This window comes from Ursus arctos, unplaced genomic scaffold (genome assembly GCF_023065955.2).
Source record: "Ursus arctos isolate Adak ecotype North America unplaced genomic scaffold, UrsArc2.0 scaffold_1, whole genome shotgun sequence".
NCBI lineage: Eukaryota > Metazoa > Chordata > Mammalia > Carnivora > Ursidae > Ursus > Ursus arctos.
This window is the reverse complement of record NW_026622763.1, coordinates 82,192,990-82,211,716: the sequence shown is the minus strand read 5'-3', so window position 1 is coordinate 82,211,716 and position 18,727 is coordinate 82,192,990. Positions and strand designations below refer to the sequence as shown.

Below are 18,727 nucleotides of genomic sequence, written 5' to 3'. Positions count from 1 at the left end.
CACTTTCCCCCAGCCAGTAAACTAGACAGAATAAAACCCTCACTAAACCAAATCTATATATATACTATAAACTAAATCAAATTATTTTGCTTTCACTAAACCCCACAATTTGGGACAAGAAATGTATCCCTGGGGCGCCTGGGTGGCACAGCGGTTAAGCGTCTGCCTTCGGCTCAGGGCGTGATCCCGGCATTCTGGGATCGAGCCCCACATCAGGCTCCTCTGCTATGAGCCTGCTTCTTCCTCTCCCACTCCCCCTGCTTGTGTTCCCTCTCTCGCTGGCTGTCTCTATCTCTGTCAAATAAATAAATAAAATCTTAAAAAAAAAAAAAATGTATCCCTAAGGTAAATTTACCATGAAGGTAATTTAATTGGAAACCCGATTTGGAAGATTTTAATTCAAGTGTATCAGATTTAAGTATGTTATTTAAAAAAGAACAGGAAGCTCACCAACAGCCAAGACCAAATTTTCAATTTTTGCTTGTTCCTGCCTTGAAAGCCAAGTAGTGGTGGCACAATGAAAATTTCAGTTTAGGTTAGTTGGGATGATTGCCTTTTCTATTGAAGAATAATATGCCTAAAGAGGGGATTAAGTGGATTGTCCCTGCTTTCTCTGGAGGGCCTCAGTTACTATGAAGCAGAAACTTGTAGGGTTGGGTAGGCGAGACCAGCAACACTGAGCCGGTAAGGAAGCCATACTAGGTGATATGTATGTATCTGCAGGCGTGAATGACTGTGTGTTAGGTCAGCCAGCTACTTTTGCAAAATGGTTTTGAAGTAGGGGGATACTAGCTTTACTACAGCTTTTAGAAATTATTGACATTTTAGTGCTTATATTAGTGCATATATTCTACTTCAAAGTTCAGTCATTCAACAATAATTTATTGATGCTGACTCTATGAACATTCTGGAATTATGATACACTTCTGTGGCTTTAGATTGCTGATAGGGTCAACAAATCTGTTGTGTTACTGGAATCAAGGAGAATAGCTCAGCTTACTTTTCAAGGTAGAGACTGAAATAGCTGAATTGGGAAACTTTCTAGTATAAGGAGGAAGAAAAATCTCAGGGATTACACAACCATTGTCACCTAGTTGACCCCTAATTCACCTTGCTCTCATAAGCTTGCTTCCTGATGGATTGTGCACTGCCCACATTCTGGACTGCATTAGCAGTGTTTCTAGCACTCAGAGGAAGGAGAAATAGAGAGAAGTAGAGGTAGCATTCAGCAGGTCCATCACATCTAGCAGTTGGAGAAATGAAAACAGGAAAGAGACAAAGAAAGGTGAGTAGAAGAGGCAGAGAGAAGGAAACTAAGTAGAAAAGAATAGGAAAGGATTACGGAATGGGCAGAAATAGAACTTTTGGCAGCTGCTCCAGGTTCCATGTTGTAGGATATCTCCCTTTGCAGTCTAAATATCCTCACTCCATTTGGCCTGGTTGGAGAATAGGTTGGGGATGGGTGGTAATAGGGAATCCAGGAGGCAGGAGAAATGAAATCTAACGCTTATTTGCTCTGCTCAGCTTTTACCTTCATGCTCTGGTTTGGAGTTCTCTTAAGGCACATGCAGGCTTCTAATCTGGGGTGGGGAGAAGTCAGTCCTGATTTGTGTAGTATGGCGGATTCCAAAGTAGAAAATATTTGTTTCATTTCAGTGCCCCTTCCATTGGAAAATGCTGCATTCGATTGCTTTGTGCTACACATGGTTTACCAGGTCGCTTTCATTTTCCTTAATTGCAGCATAGAATACTGGTTTCCTCCGGGGATGTACTGTATGGTGACTAACATAATATAATAAAAAACATTAAAAAAAAAGAATACTGGTTTCTTACCCCAGGTAGGAATACTTCATCTCCTGTAGGGGGCAGAGTCTCAAAAGAAAAAGGCTAAAACTTGTTAAGCAAACCTCTGAACCTCTGAATGTTTTTAAAATACTTGAGAGGTTGTTCATTATATTAAAGATTATTATAGCAGATGGAACTTTAAAAATTGATCCCTCACAAACACAGTTAATCTAAACCAGCTGTTTATTCATTTAGTATTTGTGTCCCCTAACTTTTCATCCTTGTAAAAATACCCATTTGGTGAAAAAGCTAGTTGCATAGTATATTTACCTTCTAAAACTTCAAAATATTTACTAAAAATGAACTTGGCATTATCTGTTATTTTAAGGAGAAACTAATTCAGAATATTTCATGGTTATAGTGAGTGTCTTAAGAATGTAAGTTTTTATGTCCACTTAGTCCCTCCCTCTTTAAATATTTTTTGAGGATTTATTTATTTATTCCCTTCAAATAGTTTTGATGAAAAAGCTTTAAAAGTAGAAGATTGCACTGAGCAGCTCTTTATTATGATGTCATTCAGTTGCTATCCAGGCAAGCTACAAATGTTGGCTTTTAAATCTACAAAATAGTGCAGTTGGCCTTCTTTCAGTAAATGCTTTCTGTAGGTGAAGAATTTTCGATATCCTTTTTGGAAACTTAAAGAGCCCCTGCAGAGAAAATGGACCACGACCATCCCAAAATGCCTGAGGTTATGGTTTTGAAAATACATGCTTATATATAACTGTGTATTCCTTAACATGAGCTTGAACTTTTTATAGTTGTATTTGATGATGTGTGGTTCGTTCCATGGCTTCCTCTCCAGCTCCAGGCTGCCTCATGCTAGGAAGCTGCAGCCACAGTGATCATCTTGTTGTTCTGGAACCTACCTTGGTCATTCTTGCCTCCGGGGCCTTTGCACTTGCATTCCTTCTTCCTGAAAACATGCCTTTGGAAATGAAGTTCTTTCCTTCATTCTACCATTTATTGTGTGTGTGCTGAGTTTCTGCCCATGTGCCCAAAATTCAGGTGCACCCAGAGAAGTCAGTGCTGCAAGAAAGCAGACGTGGTCCCTGCCCTCATGGAACCCACAGTCTGCTCAGGGAGCCGGACAGTAATCACATAATCATGTCATGAATGCCAGACGGCCATTGTGACAAAGCTGGGTGGTGGCAAGTAGAACTATATGAGGTAGCAGCTACTCAGTCGTTTTTGAGCCGCAGAAGGAGTTTGATAGGGTTGAACTGAACGTGTGACCCTGAAGTCACAAGGTTCCCGAGCAGAGAGGAGCATATGATGCAGGTGGTATTTCAGAACAATTAATTTGGTACTGCTTTAGTACAGCTTCTCAGGAACACTTCTGTAGAAGAAAATGAGGTACGATTCTCTAGCGAAGTTAGTGGTTGGGATTCAGAATTTGGTTTGGCAATGGGGCACCTGTGGTATTAAAATATTAATGCTAAAACAAATGATTATGCAGCTTATTAAAATATTTATGAAGTATGTACCTGTAAGCAGTTCTAAATTAGGTTGCTCACAAAATGCTGTGTAACTTAGATTATAAGGTTAGCAGCCCTGTTTTCTTCGGGAATTAGACATGTGTACGTACCTGTTTCTCTTCAGTAGATACGTGGTTTTCTTGGCTTGAGTACATACAGCTATTTTTCCTGTAATTTCCCGGCAATCAAGAAACGTGCCAACTGAGTACTATAATCACAGGGCCCAGGGCCTTGTTTTAGGTGCCACAAGAGCTGCAGAGCTCACCGTTTAAAGCGTTCTTTCTGTTCCTGATTTGTAATCTGGGAGTGATATCGGATGACCACTGTGGGACAGTGTTCCTGATTCTGGACTGCAGTTGAATAACGTTAACAGAAGAGACAGCAAGAAAAATAGTGAGCCTAGGGGATCCCCTCTACTATTTTCAGTTTTATGGTTTTATTCCTTTGGCTGCTGTTTAACCTCTTGGTTCTGCTGTTGGTAATTACATCTCTCTGACATTAAGAGCTTTTGCTTTCCTTCCCCCCCCCCCCCAGTCCTTGGGAGGAGTAAGCCCAAGGTGGGGGGGGGGGAGTTTTGCTGTGAATTCTTCAGCCATTTAGTGCAAATTCCTGTAATTACCGGCATTGTGTCCTCCCTGAATGGCACATAATACAGCAGAAGCCATTCCTAATTGAGACCTTACAGGAGGTACAAATCCTCTCTTTGTTCAGCCTGACAAATTAGTGCCAGAAAGTGGCAGGGTCCGAGTGGGAATCAAAGGCAAGAAACACAAAGATGGAACTTAAGGCTACAGTAATAACCCTCTCTTGTCCTGAAGGGAAAAAAGGAATGACCAAGGAAAAATGAAGTTTTTTTTTTGTTATAAATTCCCTTGACATGACAGCACCTCGGGGCTGCTCTATTTATTTAGCAAAAGTGATTAAATAGTAATACAACAGGGCTGCCCATTGTTTCCCCGAGTGCCCCCACCTCACAGACTCCTGCTGCCTCTGCTAATTGATTGACAATGAACCTCTGATAAAGCAGTATGTTGTTAGGACCTAAGGTGGGGGGGAACATTTTTTCCTCTCTCTTTGTGTGTCTGAGTGTGTGTGTGTGTGTGTGTGTGTGTGTGTGTGTGTCTTTGTGCATGTGCGCGCGCGCGCATGATTTCATTTTTGTTTGAATTACACTCTAGTTTTCCTTTGCCCCCACCCTTTCTCACCCCTTCTCTCTCCTTCTCTCCCCTTGCCTTTTTTCTCCAGGGCTTTTGGGTGGCTGCTCCCAGCTGATACACAGGTAGAGAGGAATTAGAATTGTAGTGCAGGCTTATTACAAGTTTATCTTGGGAGCAGACTTCCTCCTCTCCCCCTGCCCCGTTTAAGACTGAACAGTGGTGCGAGATGAGAGAAAAGGGGGAAAGGGGCTGATTATTGGTACGTTAGGTTCACAAAAGTTTTTTGTTGTTAGTTTCTCATTTGTGAGGATGGATGTCTGAAACTAATCTTTGAACTAAGATTTTTCTCTTAAGTTCCTTACTCAACTTTTAAAAAATCTGTGCACTAATAACATTTACATGTTGGAGTGAGGGCGGTTATGGAGTAAGAAATAAAAATTTGAATGATTTTATCTCCCTTCAGTTCCGGAGAAGCTAGGATTGGATATCAAGGGTAGACTCTGCCTGCTGGTGGTGTAACTCAGTACCCCCGGGATGCTGAAGGTTGTGGGAAGATAACTAGCGGCAGATAATTAATAGCTGCTGGTTATATATGCTCAACTAGCTAAGCAGAAGTGAAATCCCTAATTTAACTCCGTTACAGCTGCAAAAACAAATCATTTCAAGCCCCTGTGAAAGCAAAATATATTAAACAAACAGTATCGACCTTGTTAATACCGCATGGCATTTCACGTGATAAATGAGGGCGTCTTTCTGGCAAAGGCCTATTTTATGACATCGCTTAGACATAAAGGATACCTTTACCCTGGTAATACAAGCATCCCTGATAGAAAGTATGGAGTGGTTAATTATTCATTAAATAGTTGCCAGTCTGGAAGTAAGCAATATTTCTGAGTTGGGCGTACTTACTTACTGGTCTCAAAGGAAATCATACGGAATAGCAATGCTTAAGAAAAAGAGAAATTGAATTTGGGAGCTGATTATGCATATGAGTGTAGGTCAAGAAAGATATGTAGGTTTTTAAGTGTCAAGAAGGGAAGTTGTATATTATGCTCTTGGGGTAGCGGGAAACTTCTAGCATAGCCAAAATCTGTTTTGATTGTCATGTGAAAAATTAGGGGATCGTCCAGTAGCCAAGAGTACAATATCTGCTAAGGAAAAGAGAGACCGAAATAAAAAGAGTGGACTTTCCTTGATAGCTCCAATTCCTGTCTTTAGTGCTATTTTTGAATTTGTCTTCCACTTGCTAGGAATGATAGTAAGGTGAAGATTTATCTGAGTTAAGGAATAGGCAGATTGCCAATTGGAGGAGAATCAGACAATAAAGAAAAACTTAAATAGTCCCCTCAAAACATATAAACAGCTTGGGTAAAAGAGAATATTCTAGTTTGTTGTTGCCTTCTTACCTTGTATTGTCTGTCATTTTGTTTCTTAGTGTATTGGGTTGTTGTCTCCCAGAGGAGAAATCTCGCACGTGGGTGCGTGCGTGTGTGTGTGTGTGTGTGTGTGTGTGTGTGTCCTGAGAGGCTAAGTTTCATTTCCCTAACCTTGAATATGACCATGGAGTGGTTGTTGATAGTAAAATCTTTAAGTGGAGTTTTGGTGGAGGGTTCATTTCTACAAGCCTTTATTAAGCCCCTCCTGTGTGCCACATACATGCTCTGTCAGGCACCTTGGGATATGCAGTTAGGAGTAATATGGGGGCTGTGTTCTTCAAAGATTTATGGAATCCCCTCCAAGAGGATATGGGGACTTGAAGGGGATGAGCAGGAGAATGGAGGTAAGGGGCTAGCCTCTAGTGACCACTGGCTTGAAGACCAGTACATCCCCTCTCTGCTTATGCTAGAGAATCCCTGTTGTAGAGAATTTGAAAGCTAAAGAGCTAAAGTAGTGTCTCTTCCCACTTCTCCATTTCAGACTGACTTCATCCTGAGATTTCCTATAGAATTAAACTCAGGGAAACCTCCTTGGCTTTTACTACCCATCTATCAAAAATAAAACTTGAATTTCTGTTGTGTACTCATTGTGTAGTTGGTGCTCTGGGAGATATAAGAGAAGCATAGATATGGTCTGGACCCCCTGGACTTTATAGTCTGGTGGAGGATGCACAAAGGAAAATGAGGGGTTACTAGACAGGTCAGGTCCGCGCCATATGGCACTTAATGTTCAGAAAATTATCTGGGCTTTTTTTTTTTTCCCCCTCTTCTGGGGACAGCATCCATATGTATTCAGAGTGGTCCAGGGTTTGACATATATAATACAATAATACAGCCTCTAACACAATGAGGCTGTCCCAAACCCCTGTAATAGAATCGTTTAGCTTAATAGCAAGAAAGTTGGGAAAGCACCAGATTCTGCATGTGGTGTGTGCCCAGGCTGACTTTGAGAAGTTCGTGCTGTGAGACCTACAGTTTACTTACAAGGTTTCCTAAAATGACAAAACACGTCAGCAGGGCCTATGGTGGTTCCATGTGTGCTAAGTATGTTCATGACAGGATCAAGTGTGCTTTCCTTATTGGGGAGCAGAAAATTGTGAAATTGTTGAAGGCACAAGGACAGAGTTAGAAAGCCAAATTTAAAAATGAAGCTTTTTTGAGTAATAAAAAATCAAAAGTCTTGTTCTGTTAAAAAACAAAAGAAAAAAAAGCATTTGGCAAAATCCTTAAGGCAGAAAAGCATGGGTTTTCAGAGATTATAGTTCTGTCATTTTGTGAATGATTGGCAGCCTTACGCATGGACTGTTGACTAATGGATCCCTATCAGCCTAGAGGGCTATTGGTACTGGTACTTGATAATAATGAGAATGAGCATCACTTAGTAGTTAAGATCAAGGACTCTGGAATCAGACTGGGTTTCCAGATTTGCTACTCACCGTTTGACCCTGAGTACTTACTTAACCTTTCTGCATCTCCATTTTTTAACCTCAGATGTGAGAAAATAATCACATCCATCTCATAAGTTTGTAGTGAGAATAAAATGAGGTAAAAGGGCTGAGGACAGTGCCTGGCACATAGTAAGTGCATATAAAGATTAGCTCCTTTAATTATTTGTCTACATAGGATGGTAATTACCTGGATAAAGATAACATAGGCATTCTTAATCAAATTTGCAACTCGCACAAAACTAGGTTAGAGAACTAATACGTTAAATGACAGAATCCAGATTCTGAAACATAAGCTAGAAGAATGGACCAAACAAGATGTGACTTTAGTAGGGATAAATAGATAGTCCCATGCTTATATTCGGAAAATTAACTGCAAAGATAGAAGGCACCGGACACTTGATGTAATAGTAGCTCGCGTGGATACACAAATGAAGCCATGGGAAACCAGAATCTCTGCTGCTGTGTTTACTTCAAAAGCATTCACGAAACAAGTCCAGAAAGAAGAGATCATATCCTCATTGTGTTCTGCCTTGGCCAGTTCACATCTGGAAATTTCATTTACAGCAGTTGGTCTTGAAGAACAAACAACTACATTTATTGACGTGTGATAGGCTAGTGAACCATGCCATGCACGCGCAGCGTAGACTAGGAAGGACACAAGTGTTGGCCCTGTATTTTTGAAGGCTGCCACTAAGGGGAGAAAATAAACTTACTCTGGGTAACTCCACCAGCCCAAGGGAACAGATATGTCCAGATTGGAATGGATTTTCCTTATTTAAAATTTGATGTCTACGGGTGAAAATCAGTAGTGTCCAGAGCTCTGGCCAATGAGACAGGAAGAACTGTGATTGTGACCTCAGGGCAAGACACTTAACTTGTCTGAGCTACCGTTTTCTCATCTGCAAGATGCAGAGATTCATTAATTCGGCCCTTCTGTTTGTGGAAGCCCTACTATGTTCTAAGCACTATGCTTGATGCATGGTGAACAGAATAATCCCATTATTTGCCCTCACAGAAATTGAAAATTGGAGGCCAGACAAATGAGTAATTATAGCACACAGTTGAACTCAAAGGTCTTTGAATTTCCTTCCAACACTTCGGTCTGTCTGGGATATTTTAGAGGGAACGGCCTTGCTCTATATGGTCCCTTTTATCTCTCATTCTTTGGTTCTTTGAATGTCTATAGAAGATTAGAGAAAATTAGATTAATGTGGTCCCTTCATTTAAACCTCATTTAATAAACAATACCTTTTTCCTTTGGGGAAGATACTTTAAACCAGTAGAAATATCACTTGACTAAGAAGATAGGAGATGGGAATCTTTTTCCTGATTCTGATGTTTATCATTGGATAAATTTTCTTTTTACCCTTTTTTGCAGTCTAAATGTTTCGGTCTAGGAAATGATTTTAAATAAAAATAAATGTACATTAAGAATCTGAATACACACTGAAGTAGGATTATGACTATGGAAGAAGAATGTTACATAGTTCGGGTTTTGAACTATTTCACATTCTAAAATTCAGAGAGATTTGATCACTTTATATAAGTAGGCTGTTTGATTTTATAGGATATAAATTTGCTTTTTGATTTATTCCTGGTATCTCATCATAGAAGTCACATGTTGGTCTTTGATATGTTTCAGAAGAATAAAATCATTTTGAATTTCAGAAGATATGGATCTTTTGATAGACCTTCCTGAACTTCATAGGCCATAGCTGTGCTGTCTTTTTTTTTTTTTTTAAAGCTGTTCATTTCTCCCAGTCTTTGTTGCTATACTTTGGTCTGGAAAGTTCTTGTCCCTTTTTGTAGCTTCCTTTATGGTTAACATTGTTCTCATCATGTGTTCATTTCCAGCTAAACTTCTAAAGTAAGTGTTAATGTACTGTTGGACTCTGCATTGAGTTAATAGTTTCTATTTACTGACCTTGCATTGGGACAGAAATTGTTGTAAGTATGGTTTTAGGATAGGCTGGGGATATCCTACCTAGGGGTAGATCAATATTCTTAATTTCTAGCTAAGTTCCTGGAAAAACTAAGCTTTTCATGGACTCCTCTAAACGTAAGAGCTACTTGACAGTTTTTCTAAAATTCGTTATACTGCGTAAAAACAGAAACCTACTTAAGTGAAATGAGTAAATGCATCCCTAGATAAGGAAATCTAGTGATAGAGTAATACCAATTTATTTCTTGCAATATTATTTTCATCTAATCATTCATTCATTCAACAAACATGGACCACATACAGTTCCAGAAATTGAGGTGTGGGGGTAAATGAAAAGTTAATTTTAGCAGTAGAAAATACGAGTATATGCAGGTTTTGTTTTGTTTTTAATTGAAGTATAGTTGACATACTGTGTTATATTTATAAGTTTCCGGTGTACAACATATTGCTTATGCAGGTCTTTATATCTTGAAATATGTTAACACAGAAAATGTTGTAATTAAATCGCATTAATAAGAAACAAAGAGCATAAAACTCCTTTCCATGTTTCAGATGCAAAATGGAGCAGGCCTGCCAAGCAGTGAGCCCCGAGATCAGGGTTGAAAGGCAGTGTTCTGGGTAGTTTTGTATTATGCTTTGTTGAAGACTTTTGGGTGCGAAAAATCCTTCCTACTCTTAAAGACTTCTTTACAAGCCTTCCTTGACTACCCTATCCCTACTGCACTCTGATCCCCTAGATAGAATTGAACATTCTTCCTGCATGACCTCCCCCCCCCCCCCGCCCCGGTCTCCTGGACTCCTGTCATGGTCCTGTGATGTGTGTCTGACTTTTTTGAAGGCCAGACCCCAGCACTTCTCAGAGTGATCAGAGCACCGTTTTCATCAGAATTAGGAGAATGGTGAGGGGAGACATGGCTGGCCACTTCCCTAGACCTGTTGAAGTCAGAATCTCTGGGATTGGGTCTGGAGATTTTTTTTTTTTTAAAGATTTTATTTATTTATTCGACAGAGATAGAGACAGCCAGCGAGAGAGGGAACACAAGCAGGGGGAGTGGGAGAGGAAGAAGCAGGCTCCTAGCGGAAGAGCCTGATGTGGGGCTCGATCCCAGAATGCCGGGATCACGCCCTGAGCCGAAGGCAGACGCTTAACCGCTGTGCCACCCAGGCGCCCCGGGTCTGGAGATTTTTAACAGACATTCCAGTTGATATGCATGCATACAAAGTTTGAGAAACCACTACCCTAACCCATAGAATGTTCTTAGTGAATGAATCAAGCCATACTTCAGTTTTCTCTAGGTTATTTAAGCACATTTCTTTTAACTGTTTCTTCTACATATGTCCAGCATTTTAACCATTGAGGTGTCAATCTGCTGATAATCTCCAGGTTTCCATATCTTCCTTACATTCTGGAAACTACCATGGTGTTCTAATAGGGTTCTACCTGGTGGCGAATATGAATGAAGAAAGAGATTAGTTCAAGTCTTTTACTCATACTCTGGCTTCCTTTTTAGTACATCCTAATGTTGTGCCTAGTTTCTATCTTATACTTGATAAGCATATTATTTCAATTTTGAGATAGCCTTTACCTCCCTCATTTCTTTGTACGGGCAGAGTCATCTTTCACCTAGACAACCACGGTGACCTCCCAACCAGTCTTCTTCTATTCCAACCTTACCCAACCTTGTCTTACCCATAGTGAATGTGATCTTATTAAAATGCAGATTGACCCTGGTAGACCTCTTTACAGTCCTTCAGTGGCTTCCCATCTTCTGGCATCAAGACCAGGATCCCTAAAATGACCCCACATGATTTGACTCCTGCCCACCTCCTCACCTTCAACTCTTCTTGTCACTTCCTCCCACACACCACGTCCCAGCCACACTAACTTCACTCTGTTCCTCCCACTTCCTTCCCACCCCCGCCCCCAGAGCCTTCACACGTACAATTACTTCTCCCTGGAATATTGCTACCATCTCCCTTACCCCCAACTCTTTCTTCAGGTCATTACTTCAACATTACTTTCTCAAGAATGCCTTCTCCAACCAACCCCCCCAGACTGACTTGGACCTATTTAGTTCTGTCCTCTGTAATGCTGGTTTAGTACCTTGTACTCTAGCCCTTGTCATAATTTACTTTATAGTGTCATTTATGTAATTGTTTATTTAACACCTGTCTACTCCACTTGATTGCAAATGCTGTATTGGCCCGTGTTGTCTTGTTCATTGCTGTCTCCCTTGCTCTGCATCTGGTGCACAGGAGGTGTGCCCTAAATAGTTCTAATCATCCTCTATTTTGAGACCTCCCTCCGAACTCCCACCATCTTTTCTAGAAATCCTAGGTTGGAGTCATCTGCAGATGTAATTAACATGTTTTCTACTTAGTCATCTAGGTTGTTTAATAATATTAAGAAATCAAGGACCCAAAACTGACCCTTTTGGAAAGCGAGTTATGATCTTGAAGGTTTCCAGGACTTAAAAAAATTGTTTTTGACTATGTGGGGTGCCTGGCTGGCTCAGTCAGAATGCGTGACTGTTGATCTTGGGGTCATGAGTTCAAGCCCCACATTGGGTGTAGAGATTACTTAAATAAATAAAACTTGAAAAAAAATGTTTTTTACTATGTAACCTTTAGGTCCTTTTATTATATTGATATGAGGTATAAATATGCAACATTTCCAAACATAGTTGACCTCCTCTTTGCAGGACTAGGATTCCTCAAACACATGGTGTAAACCCCTACTCCAGGCACTATACCGTCAGTTTCCTCTCATATGCACATATCGTTTCAATCCAACTGGTGTACTGCAATTCAGTTCTGGCACTAACTACCCACAGTTAGCACAGACCCCATGAGTTAAGGACCTGATCCTTCACAAGACTGTTGCAACTGCAGATGCCAGCCACAAGTTCAGGGTGTCCTCAGGCCACCCACACTCCAACTGACTAGCTACAAATTTGGGGGTTCCCACAGCGCTCTCAGGTTAATAATTTGCTGGAACAACTCACAACTCTGGAAAGCGCTATACTCATAATTACAGTTTTATTAGAAAGGATACAAATCAGGAACAGCCAAATGAAGAGACTCAGAAGGCAAGATCTGGGAGGGTTCCAAATGCAGAGCTTCTGTGTTCTTTGCCCGTGGAATCAGGACATGTCACCCTCCCAGCACATCAATGGATTCATCAATCAGAAGTTCCACAGAGTTTCAGTGTCCAGAGTTTTTATTGGGATTTCATTATATAGGCATGCTTGATTGACTCATTGACCTTGTGATTGAACTCAGTCTGCAGCCCCCCATAATCCCCCTTTTTTAAAAGATTTTATTTATTTGAAAAAGAGAAAGCGCAAGCAGGGGGAGTGGCAGTCAGAAGGAGAAGCAGGCTCCCCGGTGAGCAAGGAGCCTGATGCGGGACCTAATCCCAGAACCCGGGGATCATGACCTGAGCCAAAGGTAGATGCTTAACTGACTGAGCCACCCGGGCTTCCCTGCCCCCATTCCTTTCCCAGAGGTCAGGCTGGCTCAAAGTCTAAACCCTCTGATCAAGTAGTTGGTCCTTCTGGTGACCATCCTCTATCCGAAGCTCTTTGGGTGCCCACCATGAGTCACCTCATTGCATAAAGTCAGTTGTGATCCAAGGGGCTCAGGAATAATAAAGACCCTTGTATCACTTGGGAAATTCCAAGGGTTTTAGAAACTCCCTACTGGGAATGAGGGAAAAAGATGAGACAATTCTTTGTTATACAACAGTGTGGATAGCAAAAATGGGATCCGGATGAAAGGAGGAGAAGTGATATATGTGGCTGCCCCTCAGAGAAGGAGGAAGACTTGGCCTGTTTACCTTGCTCCCTCATTTCCAGTTGGCTGCTGGTGAGTGCCTTCCGGCACTGCCTGCACTCACTCGGGCGGGGAGGCTGCCAGTAGTATCTTCCTGGGTCTTCCTAAGACCAAGCAGCTTCAGAAGCAGCCAGCAAACTGGCCGTCTCTGGTCTGCCCAGCCTGGCAAGACCCCTCATAGCACCCCAGCTCAGGGTGGTGGGGGGATGTGCACATCCAGTGACTTTGCGGTCCCACTCTCTAACCCAGATATACTCTCAAATCTTGGCTTAAAATAGAGAGTTTCTTTTTAAATAGGTATTATGAAAGTGACCAGCAAAATTAATTTCATTTATTAGCTTTAGCTAATTTAGTGTGTGTTATATACCACTTCTAGGAGGGAACTAGGATTCCAAAACCAAAGATATGCAGGCTTGTGTGAATTTCCAAAAGATTGAAAATCACATTCTTTTTTTTTCCCCAGCTTTATCGAGATATAATTTGTAAGTAACGTATAAGTTTATGGTCTACATTGTGATGATTTGATATACATATGTATTTTAAAATGGTTACCACAATTAAGGTTAGTAAAGACATCCATCACCTCACATAATTAACATTTTTTGTTGTTGTGAGAACATTTAAGATTTACTCTCTTATCAGCTGTCAAGTATACAATACAGTATTTCTTTTTTAAGATTTATTATTTGTCAGAGAAAGAGAAAGAGAGCGAGAGCGCACAAGCAGGAGGAGTGGCGGGTAGAGGGAGAAGTAGGCTCCCTGCCGAGCAAGAAGCCTGATGTGGGACTCAATCCAGGGACCCTGGGATCATGACCTGAGCTGAAGGCAGACACTTAGCTGACTGAGCCACCCAGGCGTCCGTACAATACAGTATTCTTAACTGTAGTCACCATGCTGTACTTTAGATCCCCAGAACTTACTCATCTCTCCCACCCCCTCTTTTTTGAGATGTAATTGGCATATAACATTGTGTAAATTTAAGTTGTACACGGCGGCTATTTGATATACATATATATTGCAAAATGATTACCACAGTAAGGTTAGTTAACACATTTGTCACCTCACATGGTTACCTTTTGTGGGTGTGTGTGGTGAGACTTTTTAAGATCTACTCTCTTAGAAACTTTCAGGTATATAATAGAATACTGTTGAGTATAGTCACCGTGCTGAAAATCACATTCTGACCAGATATTTATCAATATACCAAGGGTTGTATCTTGCTTATTTTTTCAGTGAAGGAAGTAAATCATGTGGGGCCGAATCAAAAGCCTTACCGAAAATCATTTCCCTGTCAAATCTGTCAAATCACCAAGCCTGTACCTCTGACACAGACGATGGACTTAGTTTGACTGTCTTGGTTTCTGTCTCCATCTTTATCAATAAAGATATTTTGCTTAGCCCCCAGGCTTTTAGAGAGCAGACAAAATAATAGATACCCATGATTTGATGGCTGGGAAGCATCTAGACTCAGTGGGATAAGTAATACATTAGGAGAAGAGCTTGGTCTTCTGTTTATAGCCGTGCCACTGATTTATTACATAGTCTCAGGCCAGCCTTTTTAGTCTCGCGGGTTAACATCTTCAACACTCTAACTTGAGGGAAGATTAAACTGCCTTGATGATGCGTAATTCATATGTTACAAAATATCACCTGAATGTCCAAAAGTGCCCAATTTTAATTCAGTAATATTGGACATCACTGCATTTTTTCCCCCTAGAAAACATGGGAGAGGTTCTTGGATGAGTGGAAGTCTTATTGTGGCCTAATACTGGATGGGAAACCTTTAGGAAAATGATGTTTCTCATCCATTGTTGAGATGAAGAATTTTAACTGAACGAAAGGTAACCACTAATGCAGAGGATTTCCTTGCAAGCCTGTGAACCCAGCTTTCCTGTATGATCCCGTCACCCCAGACTGCCATGTCTTGCCTGATTGCCTTCCTTTCTCCTTCCCACTCCCATTGGTTAATGCTGTGTGTCTGAGCCATCGTCATGATAGGGGCTTTACAGGGTTAATGTATCATACCTCTTCATTCTGCTCCCAGGGGTCGGGAAGATGGAGATCAAAATATCACAGGTATTGCTTATCAATCACACTTATTATATAATGGACCCTTAAATTAGGGTTCAGTTACATGGTCACAGCTGGAGTCCCAAAGGCCATGCCTTCTTGCCAGAGCAGACAGAAAAACTGCTTCCTGAAGGCTGGGCTGAACATGCCAGGGTTCTTCTAAATTCACCAGTCAGATACCTCTTGTCTCCATCTGTGAGGAGGACTGGATGAGCAAAGGGGAGAGACGCTGGGAATACTACTCTAGGGAATTCCTTTCAAATGGCAACATGAGGACCAGAGAACAGGAGTTTCCTGCTTTTAGATGTCTTTTTATGTCTTGCCTTCTAGCTCTAATATCCGGATACAAGCAGCCTATCTTCAAATACTAAACATATAGTTAAAAGGTTAGTTTTGGAGGTGGTCACAAATCTGTGCTTTTAGAGAGACAGAAAAAGCTTGATAAGAAGACCAAAAAGGCATAGGGAAAAGGGTCAAGGAAGAGTACACCAAGGAAGTCCCTAAATCTTCTAGGACATAGAGAATTTGGTTTGGGGTGAAAAATGAAGAAATTCAAGCATGGGTTTAAGGGAAGCTGATGAAAGTGATCTCTTTCACTTTGAGACTGTTCCTAGTACTACTTGGATCCACTCTCATGACTTTAATTTTATCAAATTGTTGTCATTACTAAAATAGCTCAAGTAGAAATTACTCTAAGAGATGCTGTCAGGGTTTTTTTTTTTTTGGAGGTTTTAGCGAAGAGGAGGAAAGGTTGCGTTGTAAAGATACTGTAAAGTTCAAAGAGATGAGACTCAGGAAAAACACAAGGAAAGAGGAGCAGCATTCAGAATGGGGAGTGACGTGAAAGAGAAGTCGAGGAGCCGCTGGTGGGACAGTGTTTGTCACAGAAGTGACAGGCTGGATGAGGCTGATACACACAGAGACTTCTATATACAAGCTGGAAGGAAACATGGGTTCCGGAAGAAGACTAAAGAAAGCTTGCTTCTCAGGGAAAGCAAAAAGAGAATCTGAACTTCTAAGCCAGTGAGAGGTTATTGACCTTTCAAAGCTATCCAAATAGAGGTAGAACCACTGTGCTGTCAAGAAACAAGGCCTACCAACCATGTCTTCTCTTCCCCCCTCAGGTTTTCCTCACTTCTTGATAAAGTGCTGTCTCACAAAAAGAGAGTTAGTGGTGGTTTAATATAATGTTAAAGATCAGGGAGAATCACTGCAGAAAGAAGATCATTGGGGTACACAGCAGACTGAGGAAAAAGCGTTCAGTACAGGGCTGGGACTAGGGTAGGGGGAGTGAGGCAATTGCTTTGGGCATACAACTTAAGACGATACCCCCCCAAACCACTCAGTAATCAAGATAAGTAATATTTTTAATGTAATATGATTTAAAAGTCAAAATTAATGCCAAAAAAATCCTTGATGAACAAAATATAAAGTTTTAGAGATAGGATCAGTATGACTGAGTTTTTCTTTTGTCTCAGGCTCATATATGGCTCGGCACTGGTTCAGAGGAACATTCCAGTAAGACTATTGATTTTTTTTTTTTTTTTTTTAAGATTTAGTTGAGAGAGAGAGCATGAGCAGGGGGAAGGGTAGAGGAAGAGGGAGAAGCAGGTTCCCCGATGAGCAAAGAACCCTATGCGGGACTCAGTCCCAGGACCCTGGGATCATGATCTGAGCCAAAGGCAGACGCTTAACCGATTGAGCCACTCAGGCACCCAAGACAGTTGATTTAGTTAAGACAACTTCCCCCAGAGCTTTCACTGTGTAAGTTCCAAGTAGCCCAGCTCAGCATTTGCCTTGTAACAAGGCAAATGCTGACCTCACTTCCCTGTCTGGGGCTGCAGGGGTACAATATGGGGAATCCTGCTACTCCCATGTTTAAGAGACAACTGGCAGCAGGGGTTAGACTGTGACAGAGGGACAGTATTTCCACCGCGGGCTGTTCTCATGTCCAAAATAACCAGGGTAGCTCAGCCCTTTCCCTTTCTGCAGTTTTCCAAATAAGAATTATGGTCGCAAGTGTTTCACCAGAAGGATTACTCTGTTTGGAAAAGAGCCAATGTTACTGGCAGGTAATCTAGAAGGTGGCGGTACAGTGTGGACAAGATCTCTCTTTGATGGTGCCTCTCTACTCTAAACTAACGTAGTGGCACGAATCATTTCTTTTAGCTAAGAAAGTAGAGCTGGTGAGGCGGCTTTCCTCCTTCCCATGATAGACCACGTATCTATCACTTGCAGAGAAAAGTGATTAAGTAGCATCCATACTGGGACCTCTGATTTTGCCCTCTTTGTGCTGTCACAGGGTTTCTCAACAGTGGCAAGCCTGACATTTGGGGCCAGATAATTCTTTGTTGTGGGGGGCTGTCCTGTGCAGTGAGGGATGTTTAACAACATAGATGTTTAACAACATCCCTGGCCTCTATCCCCGCTCACCCTTTTATGACAACCAAAAATGTCTCCAGATATTATAAACGACCCCTTTTGGGACAAAACTCTCCCCTGGTTGAGAACCACTGTGCTGTCAAGAAATAAGGTCTACCGGCTATGTCATCTCTTCCTCACTTGGCTTCTACTCACTTCTTTATAAAGAAATAAGTGTCTTCTACTGAAATGCATGTCAATTATTTCGTACCACCTAATGGTTTATAATGAGACCTTAAGCATCTTAATGGGTAGCTCTAGGTAAAAATATTAAGTTATAGAAAGAGAACCCTCAACCAGCCATTATTCAGTATGAGATACGTCAGATGCTCTCAGTCACATAACAGAAAATCAAATTCAAATTGATTCGTACAGTAAAGGGGAATTAATCTCAGTGAACTGAGCTTTAGGAATCAGAGGATCTGGTAGCTTAAAATTTTTGAACTCTGTGTTTTGGTCTTACTGCCCCAGATGTAAATAGCATTTTCTCTCTGAAACCACCTGCCCCGTCTGACTGATAGATTTCTCACACCACATCCTGGGCATCTTTGACAATCCCAATCCTTTCCACATTCGTCTGTTACCAAAATGTTTGCAGTTCTTCTCCATAGTATCTCCTTTTCTCTCCCCTTCCTGCTCCCAAGCTCACTGCCTACTTAAGCCCAGACGGTGCAATAACTCATCAACTGGTTCTCTCCCCTTCCATTGTTTGTTTGTTTGTTGTTGTTGTTGTAGTTAAAGATTTTTATTTATTTATTTATTTGACAGAGAGAGAGAGAGAGAGACAGCGAGAGAGGGAACACTAGCAGGGGGAGTGGGAGAGGGAGAGAAGCAGGCTTCCAGCTGAGCAGGGAGCCTGCTGCGGGGCTCTCCCAGGACCCTGGGATCTTGACCTGAGCCAAAGGCAGACGCTTAACGACTGAGCCACCCAGGTGCCCCTGTTTGTTGTTTTGTTTTTCCTTGCCAATTAATCTTTCCAAAGCTCAGGTTGCTGTTCTCCTTCAAACAACTCTAGCTCTTCCTGTATCTTATTGATTAGTAAGGATTTCCTCCCCCTGGGCATTCGGGATTCTTATGTTCTAGCTTCAGTTTATGGTTC

General features: G+C 41.4%; 1 protein-coding gene across 8 annotated transcripts in view; it reads left to right on the top strand.

Annotated features, from left to right (window-relative positions):
* Positions 1 to 18,727, top strand: part of PLEKHM3 (pleckstrin homology domain containing M3) — a 173,002-nt gene that overhangs the window by 39,900 nt on the left and 114,375 nt on the right. The gene's annotated exons all lie outside the window — the stretch shown is intronic.